Genomic DNA, 12974 nt, shown 5'->3' with positions numbered 1-12974 from the left:
GTCTAGAAAATATACTGTAGGGCTATACATCTTTGTCCAAATTGGAAAAGAATCTTCTGGGACCTGACGATGCATAGAATTGACAGCTGTGAAGTAGAGAGGACCTTATCTTGTAAGCAATGTAAGCAGACGTTGGATGATCACATGGAAGGATTGGCACAGGGATCTATATTTCAAAAGTTAAATTAGAAAAAAAAAAGCTTCATTAGCTATACAGTTAGCCTTCAAATTCTGTAAATAGTGTTGCTCAGGTTGAGGCAAGTCACGGAACCTGGAACTTTACTTACTTGACAAATCTTTTCCTTCTTGTGGCTCCTTTAAACAGTTTTGTGAACTCTCGGATTCCATAGAACACGCTTGAAAACTGCTGCAGTAGATGTTCTCTTACCATGGATGCTCGCTCACAGTCTGCTTCTATATAAGCTGATGATTCTTGGGATTTCTGTTTAGGGAGAAGTGATTCATCAGAAATATTTGAAACAAAAAGTTATTACTACAGTGCATATGCTATGCCCTAAGCATTAGAGTTGTCCTAATTAGTAATTCATATATTCAGCATATGAACTATGATATAATCACATGTTTAAATATGCAATCATCTCTCGGCTTGATTGTAATAACTTGTGTATAATAAAAAGGTCCCCCTCCATTGCTATGTTGAGTAAATGTTAAATTAATCATGGACCCTTGCCAAATCTGCTAAAAAAAAAAAAAAAAAGGAAGGAAAATAAATTGCTTTTCCAAGACTGAATCATGCTGCTTCTCTTCCAAGAGCATTTTATAATTACTTCTTTGATTACCCAAGTGATAATATCAATATGGATTCTTAACCTTTATCCCAGGCCTTTGTGTGCAAATACATTGGGAAAGATGGTCAATGATTTAATACTCCATGCAAAGGGGCAACCTTAAGCACTGCCCAGTTCTATAACAGACTGAATGGAGTCTCTGATGGAAAGATGAGATAACAAAGGAAGAAATCTTGGCAGGGAAATTACTTTGCTTTGAATCCTAATGGCAGGATATCTTGAAAATGCTAGGTTTTCACATAGAGGTTGTTTCAAATGTACAGAGATTCAAAAGTAATACAAAAATTGCTACAGAATTGAGCTCTAAGAGAATAAAATACATAGATGTACACTATGTGCAAAAAAACCTCATTAAACACACTATTTTAGAAGCTTCCCAAATTTTTGAATTTCTCAAAGAAGTTCTTTGTTATCTTGGGAAATAGAGTTGTAGATTTTGGAGGGTAGAAGGAATTTTATGTAATTGAGTCTATCTACCTCCATTTACAGATGAGAAAACAGTTTTGTTGAGAAGATAATTTTTTTCACCATCTTGTATCAAGAGTAAGAACCACAAACTGTCAATTTTTAAAGCAAGTTTAACCCGTATGTTACATTGCTACTTTGAGAGAAAGTTGATTGAAATGTATCATTTTGGAATTAAAGACAGTTTTACTGAGCCTTTTGTTTGAAAGCCCTCCTTCTTCAGTTCTACATTTTCCAGAGACTTGCCAAATTCCTCACAATTGGATTCATTTACAAGAATGCTCAGGATATGAAAAGAACAAGCTCATCTCCCTGGAATGGGAACTTTGCTTTGAAAACAAGAAGTCAGACATGGTTGAAGGTTTGAACATGGCATTATGAGGACACAAATTAGAGAGAAACTATTTTGCTTTTCCTGTATCTTGGGAAACCTAGGGGCAAACCAGGGATCGCTGTCTATGAAGTTTGGGAGAGTATTTTTAGCAGAAGGAGAAGCAGCAGATACAAAGAAAAGTCTAGTCCTGACAACTTCCTGTGTTAACTCCTTAAAGATCTATTTCTGCTTTTTTATCAGTCACACTCCTTTTAGAGCAGTCTCTCCACAGGGACTGAACAAGCAGTGTTCACAAGAGCCTAGCCATTCCTACCCACAGCAGGATTCCAGTCCCTGGTCTTTGTTCCAGACTCTCTGGGCTGGTACATCTGCATCTCAATGTGAGGACTCCTCCTATCCAATCCTGCTTCCTCCTCTTTCCAATCACACAGGTTACTTCCTGGTAAAGCTTGTGTGCTCCTGGCTGAACTTCAGTCTTTGCTTCCCGCCATAATAAATTAGGCAACACTTCTCCAGGGTTTCACCTTCTAAATATCTGTATCTATTTGAATAAGGGAGGCATAGATCTACAGTATAGAACTAAATGTCTTAAAGACAGAAAGGGAAGTCTACCAAATGTCAAAACACATCCCCCAATCCATTTTTGTTAGGGTTCTACTTGGGAAATACTAGGCAGTGGCTCAACCATCTAAAGAAATACTTTATATACTTGTTACTTCAGAAATTTAGAAGAATGCAATTAATTTAAGTATATTCTGGTGAAAAATTTTTTTACAATCAATTCATAGTTTTTTCTTAATATTCACTGCCATGAAATGAATGCTTCTTCTATGTATGAATTTTTAAAAATTGTACCACTAACCATAAACTTATTTAGACCCATTTCCCACTATCTTTTGAAGGGCCCTCATGTGTCTATTTTCAGTCCTTTTGTTTAAAGTTTCCATAGTAGGAGACTCCAGATTAGAGGTGGGGCATAATGGGGGAAGAAAAATGTAGCAAGACAGAATCCCTGAAACCAAACCAGGACCCACAGAAAGAATTTCAATTGAGCATCACAGCACTTCAAAAGCACAGGGGAAGTGCAAACCATGAACCTGTTAATGTGTCCTTGAATGATTGAAGCAGAAAGCATAAATAGGAAGCTGCAAGATGAGGTCAGATAATGAGATGAGCAGGGTTTCAAATGCACAGCGCCTCAAATGCTTTGCTGAAATGCACTTCCCTCTTGAGGGAGAGGGTTCAGCGAGCTATTGTATTAAGCCAGGTCTTAAAATGAGGGCACCTGATGAAAGGGAGTGGCAGTAAGAACAATGAGAGGGTTGGGTATGAGAAATGCTAAAAAGGAAAATCAGCAAGATTAATGGTTTCTTGATTGTGGTAGGAGCGAGGACCAAGAGTATACCCCAAGTTCAGATTTCCTGAGTGGTTGATGTGTCATTCGCTGTGATGAGGAGTACAAGATTGGAAACTGAATGGAGAATAAATACAATTCGTTTTCTACCATGTTAATTTTGGGGGTTCTTGATTGTATCTGGGTGGAGACAGTCAATGGTTAAGTTAGAATGTATACAAAGCTAGGGGACTGCCAACCTCCAGAGTAGTTGATGTTTAGTATTCTCTGGGCCATACCAAGTTGCAGTGTAGAATGTGGAGACCTCTCCCCTGTAACTAGTTTAAAATTGATACTCAGTGTGCATATATGTATTCCTCACAACTTAGAACTCATTGTCCAGGCCTTATTAAGAAACTTATAACATTTGGTATAAATAAATGATTCACCAAGGGGAAGAAAAAAAAAACCAAATAAATTTATTCATCTATAAAGAGGCCCGGAAGCCTCCTTAAAATTAAGGCCAATTTTCTGTGCATTTTAATTAATGAAATAGTCCAAATGTTGGTACCTGGACAGCTGTCTTCTCAATCAAAATTTCATATATGGTTTTTAGATTGAACTTAACTTTGCAAATACCTTAAAAGAAGGAAAGAATTTTTTTTAGCTCATTGATGGAATTAGATTTACTTAATTTTTTTTTTAAGTTCCCCATTCATTGGTTTTAAGGACCTTGGAATCATCATTGTTATGAGTTCTTCATCCACCTTGTGATGAGCACTTCTGTTAGAATTTTCCACTGCACAGGGCAGCTTTTAACTGCACAGCTATTATTAGTAAAAGAATCCCCTTACCTTGAACCAAGACACTTAGTGCCCTGCTGTGTTGAGTGCTTTTTTCCATATCTTCTCTCTTATACATAACCTTGTGTCAAATATTTAAAGTTAATCCACCTCTTTCCTTGAATCGTCTATTTTGAAGGTAGAATATCCCTCATGTCTTCATTACTGCCTTTGTTAATTTATATCTAATTCTAAATACCTATCTTCAAATTAGACAGTCTTTATTTTTTATGCTTAAATAAATCCCCGTCTTAGAGTACTTAATAAATTTTACTGGAATATATTTTATATAAAATAAAATGTACTCAACATAAATGTACATTATTGTGAGCTTTAATCAGTAAGTAAAAATTATAACCAAATATAGACCATCCCCATCATTCCAAAAAGCTGTCAAGGACCCCTTTGTATTCAACCCTGACTCCAGCCTAGGTAATGACTGATTTGCTTTCTGTTGCTTAAATTACTTTTGCCTGTTCTTGAACTTCGTATGAGGGGATTTCAAAATTTTCATAAAAAGGGGAATTAAAAAGCAAGTCAATTTTAGTGCAAATTGTTGCAGTCTATGCATACAAGAGATCTTCATAAAGTTTGTGGAAAATGTGCTTTATGAAAAAACTATGCCTGGATTCAAATTGTTTTTGACACAAAATAAATATTTAACTCCATTTTCTAAGAACATTTTGAAATACTCACCTAGTAAAGGAAGCATTCAATTTATACTCTTTTGTGCTTGCTTCTTTTTTGAAGATTTATTTATTTGTTTATTTATTTTAAAGGCAGAGTGAGATAGAGAAAGGAGAGAAAGAAAAAGAGAGAGAGAGTGAGAGAGAGAGAGAAATCTTCCATCCACTTCATCTATTGGTTCACTCCTCAAATGTCCTCAAAAGCCAGTTTTAGATAATATTGAAGCCAGGAGCCAGAAGCCAGGAACTCTATCCAGGTGTCCCACTTAGGTGACAGAAACTGGTGTCATCATGTGCTACCTCTGAGGTGCAGTAACAGGAAGCTGAATCAGAAGCTGGGAGTAGCTAGGACTTGAGCTAGGCAGTCCAATATGGGTTGCAGTTTCTCAAGTGGCAGCCTAATCTGCTATGCCACAAAGCCCACCACGTTGCTTTGGTTATTTTATAAAACACAGTATTTCTCAGGATCATCTAAGCTGTTGCATGTGTTGACAGCTGTTCTTCCCTTTTTATTTCTGAATAATTGTTCATTGTAGGGTAACACAATTTATTTAACAGTCCACTTATTGGTAGATATTTAGGTTTCCAGTTTGGAGGGTTTTGAATAAGACTGCTATGAACATTGGTGTACAAGTTTTTCTATGAATATACAATTTCATTCCTCTTAAATACTTAGGAGTGAAACTGTGAGGTTACTTTTCTATGGTTTTGAAAAAAACAGAAACAGAAAACCATGAAATTATGCCTTTCCTAACCACAAAACAATCTTTTCCTCTCCAAGTGGAATCTAAAACTTCTTCTGTGGACACTGTATTTAAATATAAGCATGAAATGTAGGAATCAGACATATTTGGGTTTGAGGCTCAACCTTGCCACTGGCTAAATGTATTTTATTTGGCAAGTTACTTAATTTCTCTAGGCCTCAATTTTTCTTACCTGCAAAATGGAGAACACAGGAATATAGCTCAATGCCTAGTGATATTTGAAAAATAAATGAAAAGCAATTGCGTTTTAAAGATGGTGTATTAGGGAACAATCTCATTTGCAGCACTAAGGATGAACAGTGAAGAGAAAAGTATAGGAAGCATACTGTCAGGGGAAAATTGGAGAGAAAACCACAAGGGCATACCCCAGGGGAGGAGGTGAAATGGCCTGAACCTGTGTGGACAGTGCTGATGCACAGTAGAGCTGAAGCAGGGGAGAGCCAGAGCGGGTCACAGTTAGGCTGTACTACAGCAACCCATGGTGATAGAGGTGGAGGGAGAGCATGGCATGAGTAAGACTGGAGCCTTGGGTGCTGGTGGTTACTGGCGGTTACCTGCAGGCCCAGTGGAAGTGGAGGGGGATGTCTGATTCCTCCCAATCACTCCAGAACAGCACCTGCTGTCTGGCTGAGGGAGGGCAGGCAGCATTTTGGATTATGGCAGCAGCAGCTATGGAAGCCATAAGTGTAGCAGCTAGCTGAGACAAAACACCTGATCAACAGTGCTGGTGGCAGTGGCAAACAGGCAGCAAGGTTGGGACAATGGCTCTACTCTGGTGTGTGCGTGTGATCCAGAGATTTTTGCAAAAGGAATGGGTCCAAATCCCCATTAACTTTGAGCTTGGCTGGCAGCTACATGAGTCAGTGGGGCACCTGCACCTGCAGCCTCCCAGGGTCAAAATGCCCAGGTGGAACTGCCTCAGGGAACACCTGCCTCTCTGTTGATGGACAGGCTGGCAGGGAAGAGAGAAACCTCTGGATCCAGTGACTTTGGGAGCATTGTGTGCTGAGACCTCGGTGGTTACATGAGAAGGTGTAGGGTATAGCTGGGTATTCAGTTCTGCCACTCCAAACTTCAGTGTTGCCCTGGAAATTTGCCACTCCCAAGAGCATTGACCAGAGCTCCCTGGCCACACCCACCACATACCTCTTGGTATTCACTGAAAGTGCAGACATTCTACTAAGCCACAGATGCATAACCCAAAGATAAAAGTCATGAGAAGAAAAAACAAAAACAAAACAAATCCACAGATGCCTAAAAAAGTGCAGAAGTTCAAGAAAAAATAAGGAAGACACTGTGACCACCTGCCACAAAGGAACACAACATTTCAATATTAGAATGCAAAGATGAAGAAATTGAAGAAATACCAGAAATGGAATTGAAAAAATTAACTCTATGAAAAAAAAATCATCTATTATTTTTCACTTTATGTTTCTGTGTGGGAGCAAACTGTTGAAATCCTTACTTAATGCATACTAAGCTGATCTTCTGTATATTAAGATAATCGAAAATGAATCTTGATGTGAATGGAAGGGGAGAGGGAGTGGGAAAGGGGAGGGTTGTGGGTGGGAGGGACGGTATGGGGGGAAGCCATTGTAATCCATAAGTCGTACTTTGGAAATTTATATTCATTACATAAAAGTTAAAAAAAATTAACTCTATGATTACTCAAAAGCAATCAGAAGCAAATCTGCAACTAAAGAAAACCATACATAACATGAAAGAAAATTTTTCCCATGAAATTAAGATTTTAAAGAGAATCAAAATGAAACATTAGAAATGAAGGATTCAATAGATCAAATAAAAAACACAGTGGAAAGCTTTAACAGCAGATTTGGCAAGGCAGAAGAAAGAATATACGAACCAGAAGACAAATCTTTGGAAATCTTACAATCAAATAAAAAAGAATAAAATAGAAAACATAAAAACAGAGTTGCAGATCTGTGGGGTACTAACAAACAACACAACATATAGTCTTATGAGCTCTTGAAGTTGTGGAAAGAGAATGGATTAGAAAGCCTATTTAGTGAAATAATTACAGAAAAATTCCCCAGTATGGAGAAAAAAAGGGACAACCAAGTAGAGGAAACACACAGAACTCCTAACTGACATGACTAGAAAAGATATTCACCACATAATATTGTAGTCAGACTTTCCACAATAAAACATAAAGAAAAGGGCCGGCGCCGTGGCTCACTAGGCTAATCCTCCAGCTTGCGGCGCCGGCACACTGGGTTCTAGTCCCGGTTGGGGCGCTGGATTCTGTCCCGGCTCCCCCTCTTCCAGGCCAGCTCTCTGCTGTGGCCAGGGAGTGCAGTGGAGGATGGCCCAAGTGCTTGGGCCCTGCACCCCATGGGAGACCAGGATAAGTACCTGGCTCCTGCCATCGGATCAGCATGGTGCGCTGGCCGCAGCGGCCATTGGAGGGTGAACCAACGGCAAAAGGAAGACCTTTCTCTCTGTCTCTCTCTCTCTCTCACTGTCCACTCTGCCTGTCAAAAAATAAAAAAACTAAAAAAATAAAGAAAAGATTAAAAAATGGCATGAGAGAATGCCAGATTACTTTCAGAGGATCTCCAATTAGCCTCATAGCTGACTTATCAAAAGAAACCCTATAGACTAGAAGGGAATTAAGAGATATAGTCCAAGTCTTTTTTTTTTTTTGACAGGCAGAGTGGACAGTGAGAGAGAGAGACAGAGAGAAAGGTCTTCCTTTTGCCGTTGGTTCACCCTCCAATGGCCGCCATGGCTGGCGTGCTGCGGCTGGCGCACCTCGCTGATCTGATGGCAGGAGCCAGGTGCTTCTCCTGGTCTCCCATGGGGTGCAGGGCCCAAGCACTTGGGCCATCCTCCACTGCACTCCTGGGCCACAGCAGAGAGCTGGCCTGGAAGAGGGGCAACCAGGACAGAATCCGGCGCCCCGACTGGGACTAGAACCTGGTGTGCCGGCGCCGCAAGGCAGAGGATTAGCCTAGTGAGCCGCAGCGCCGGCCCCTGATATAGTCCAAGTCTTAAAAGAAAAAACTGTAAATCCAGAATACTGTACCTTTCAAAGCTCTTATTTATGAATGAAGGTGAAATAATGATCTTCCATAGCAAACAGATTGAAAGAATTTGTCGCCACTCATCTAGACTTAAAAAAGATTCTTAAGGATGTACTACACACAACATAGAAAGATAGCCATCATTATGAAAGAATGAGAAGGCAGAAAACTCCCCAGTGGAAGTACAAAAGAAGTCCAAAGTAAAGAGTAGGAATATTTATGGGAAAATGGGAGGGCCAAATCATTACTTATTGATAGTCACCTTGAATGTAAATGGCCTCAACATTCCAGTTAAAAGGCACAGACTGGCAGAATGGGTTAAAAAACAAGACCCATCTATTTGCTGCTTACAGGAAACACATCTCACCAGCAAAGTTACACACAGACTGAAATGAAAGAATGGAAAAAGATATTCCATGCTATCCAAAACCGAAGAAGAGCTGCTGTTGTCATCCTACTGCCTGACAAAATAGATTCTAACATCAAAACTGTTAAAAGAGAGCTGGCGCCACGGCTCACTAGGCTAATCCTCCGCCTTGCGGCGCCGGCACACTGGGTTCTAGTCCTGGTCAGGGCGCCGGAGTCTGTCCCGGTTGCCCCTCTTCCAGGACAGCTCTCTGCTGTGGCCAGGGAAGTGCAGTGGAGGATGGCCCAAGTGCTTGGGCCCTGCACCCCATGGGAGTCCAGGATAAGTACCTGGCTCCTACCATCGGATCAGCGTGGTGCACCGGCCGCAGCGGCCATTGGAGGGTGAACCAACAGTAAAAGGAAAACCTTTCTCTCTGTCTCTCTCTCTCTCACTGTCCACTCTGCCTGTCAAAAAAAATAAAAAAAAAATTAAAAAAAAAACTGTTAAAAGAGACAAAGAAGGCACTATGTAATGATTAAGGGATCAGTTCAACAGGAAGATGTGGCTATAATAAGTGTACACACACCCAAATTTGGGGCACCTGCCTATTGAAAAGAAGTGTTAATGGACCTAAAGGGAGACATACATTCCAATATAATAGTAATGAGGGACTTCAATATGCCACCTTCAGCAATGGACAGATCAACCAGACAGAAAATCAGCAAAGAAACAAGAGTCACTCAACACAATAGAAAAAATGAACCTAACGGATATCTACAGAACCTTTCACCCCACAATGGCAGAATACACATTCTTCGAATCAGTGCATGGAATGTTCTCTATGATAAACCATATGCTAAGCCATAATGCAAGTCTCAGCAAATTCAAAAAAATTGAAATCATTCCATGCACATTCTCTGAACACAGGGAATAAAGCTGGAAATCAACAATTCAAGAATCTCTAGACCATATGCATACACACGGATACTAAACAATATGCTCCTGAATGAACAGTGGGTCATAGAAAAAATCAAAAGAGAAATAAAAAAGTTTCTGGAAACAAATGAAGGTGACAATACAACATATCAAAACTTATGGGATACAGCAAAAGCAGTTTTAAGAGGGAATTTCATAGCAATTGGTGCCTACATGAAGAAATTGGAAATGTACCAAATAAATGAGCTATCAAGGCATCTGAAGGACCTAGGAAAATAACAACAAACAAACCCCAAATTATTAGGAGGAAAGAAATAATTAACATTAGAGAATAAATAAATGATATTAAAAAATACAAAAAATCAGTGAAATTAAGAGCTGCTTTTTTTCAAAAAAATAAAATTGATACACCATTGGATCAATGAACCAAAAAAGAAAGAAAAGACTCAAATCAATAAAATCAGAGATGAAAAGCAAACTGTAACAACAGATACCACAGAAATAAAAAGAATCATTAGAAATTACTACAAAGAGCAGTATGACAACAAATTGGGAAACCTGGAAGAAATGGGTAGATTCCTGGAAACATATAACCTACCAAAATCTAGTCATGAAGATATAGAAACCTTCAACAGACCAATAACCAAGACAGAAGTTGAATCAGTAATAAAGACCCTCCAAACAAAGAATAGCCCAGGACCAGATGGCTTTGCTGCTGAATTCCTTTTTTCTTTCCCAAAGAAACCTTTTATTTAATGAGTACAAATTTCACAAGTACAACCTTAGGAATATGATTAGTGATTAATATGATTAATTATGATTAATATGAATAGTGATTCATCCCACCATACCCACCTCCCCACCCCCACTTTCACTCTACCTCCTCTTCCCTCTCCCATTCTCCGTTCCATTCTCCATTAAGATTCATTTTCAATTAATTTTATACACAGAAGACCAACTCTATACTAAATAAAGATTTCAACAATTTGCAGGTGCGTGCACACACACACACACACAAACTGTTTGAGAACAAGTTTTACAGTTAATTCTCATAGTACAACTCATTGAGGACAGAGATCCTGCATGAGGAATAAGTGCACAGTGACTCCTGTTGTTAATTTAACAATTAGCGCTATTATATATGATGTCAGTGACCACCTGAGGCTCTTGACATGATCTGCCAAGCCTATGGAAGCCTTTTGAGTCCACAGTCTCTGTCAGTATTTAAATAAGGCCATAAGCAAAGTGGAAGTTCTCTCCTCCCTTCAGAGAAAAGTACATCCTTCTTTGACGGCCCCTTCTTTCCACTGGTATCTCACGGAGATCCTTCGTGTAGGACATTTTTTTTTGCCACAGTGTATTGGCTTTCCATGCCTTAAATGCTCTCGTGGGCTCTTCAGCCAGACCAGAATGCTTTACTGGCTGATTCTGTTCACTGCTGACTTCTACCAGACATTTGAAGAACTAACGAAAGAAATATAAGAAGATACTAAAATGGAAAAATATTAAAATTTCTAAAAATAAAATTTAAAAAATGAGGCTTGAAGCAAAAAAAAAAAAATGCCTGTGTATCAGTTTTGCTGCACATACAGTGTTTTGCCAAATTTTGTTTTAAAAATAGGTCACATTCTTAAAATGATATACTACCATAGTTTAATGATCTATGACTATTTTAATATTTACTGTTGGAGTGGAATTGACATTTCTTCATTTGATTAGTGTTTATGGCCCTCACCCATGTTCCTGCTGAACTATCATCTTTTTCCTTCCAATTGTTGAACTCTTAATTTAGTGGAGCATTAAACCTTTTATTACAAGGTAAATTAAAAATGTGTTATCTCAAAAAAATGGGGAAAAACCCTATAAAGCTTCATTGCTTAAAAAAATGAAAAACACTTATCACAATTTCCGATATAGATAAATGCTAAGCAGACAAAGACACACAGTGCGACAAGTCACAGAAGGAGTTACAAAATGGGTTGCCGATAAACCAGTGCTGTGAAAAATGGGGCCGGCCTTCACACAAAAGAATGCCATGAAATATTCAAAACATGCTTGTCATAGCAGAGGAAAACATAGTGACATTTATGCAATGAACCATAAGTGTTTGCGTATGAAGCAAGACTCTTTCCCCCAAGACACATCACCTCCACCCCCCTGGGAAAGACTCATATTTGAATTCTTACAGAATATCTCACATTACAGACACTTTCTCAATTCTTTTAGCTTGTACAAAGTGCTGCATATTAGCCCGAAAGGAGCTCAATCAATACTAGCTTGGATAGCTTGAAGAGGTCACTGGCAGAATCTGTTAAAAATCAAAAAAAGTCAAGGGAATTTAACATAGTTTAGTAATTATTCCTGAGGCACTGACCTCACAATTCTAGGTTTATATTGCTGTTGTAAACAAGCCTTAAAGATGGCTGGCTTTAAAAATAGGGTTAAGCAGTTATATTGTAGAGTTCACAACTGGGTGCGTACAACATGGACAAGGAAACTTGGAAAGCAGAAGTGTGTATTCTGGGGGAGATTGGAGCAAGTGACATCGTTCTACAGGGATTCAGCACCTCTGTCACTTAGATTCACTTAGAACTGAAAATGATGTGTTCTAGAGAACTGTGTTAAATGAAATAAAAAACACTGAGCTCAAGGAATGAGAGCAGTTTGATGTTTCATTTGAGTGAGAAAAGACTGCAACTAAGTTAATAAATTAAATAACTGGAGTTGGTGTTTGAATTTCCTTTTTTAATTTCTACATCGAGGAAATAGGAGCACCATATTGTGGGCATATTCGTGATTTCTTGACCCTACTTTAGCGAAAGGGAGAGGCCTGCAATCCGTGGCAGGTACGAGTCTGTGAATGAGAGGTGTTCTTTTTTCACCAGGATGGACACTGTCTGTCCACAGGCTATGACTCTGATCATATGGAACCTGTAGCCAACTGAAGTGAGCAATGCCAGACGGTGTCTAGTCTAAAGAAGGTATCTGTTTTGTTAGGAACGAGAAAAGTGGGAAATTACCCATGAACCATGGCTCAGTTTTACGGTCTCAGAGAGATATAAGGGATAAAGTGGGAGTTCAATTGCCAGCAGTATCACTCTTTTCAGCCTTCAGAAATTACTTCAGTATTTTGATAATACATTCAAAATATGTAAATAACAGCAAATATCAAAGGCACCTTCCACTGTGCTGGGATGTGTGTGTGTGCATGTGTGTGTGAATATATAAAGTACTTTAAACAATTCACAGAAAACAGAATTAAAAGCTAAACATATTATTATTTAAAAATTTCAACATATAAAATTGGATACATTATGTGGTATTCCAATGCATACTACATTGTGAAATGCCCATAGTAAATCTGTGTATCTTTACAAGCCCTTAACATTTCTTTACAGTGAAAACATCTAAA

The 12974-nt window shown here is 38.8% G+C and overlaps 1 long non-coding RNA gene across 1 annotated transcript in view; it reads right to left on the bottom strand.

The window, feature by feature from the left end:
• Window positions 1–287: 287 nt before the first annotated feature.
• Window positions 288–12974, bottom strand: part of LOC149120970 (uncharacterized) — a 34624-nt gene continuing 21937 nt past the window's right edge. The window contains exon 3 of the long non-coding RNA XR_016224632.1: window positions 288–442. This is a non-coding gene — a long non-coding RNA (uncharacterized LOC149120970). The remainder of the gene's footprint in view (window positions 443–12974) is intronic.

The sequence above is a fragment of the Oryctolagus cuniculus genome, chromosome 18 (genome assembly GCF_051225735.1).
Source record: "Oryctolagus cuniculus isolate XC-2025 breed Fujian yellow rabbit chromosome 18, ASM5122573v1, whole genome shotgun sequence".
NCBI lineage: Eukaryota > Metazoa > Chordata > Mammalia > Lagomorpha > Leporidae > Oryctolagus > Oryctolagus cuniculus.
Note: the sequence above shows the minus strand (reverse complement) of the source record. Positions and strands in the feature narration are given on the sequence as shown.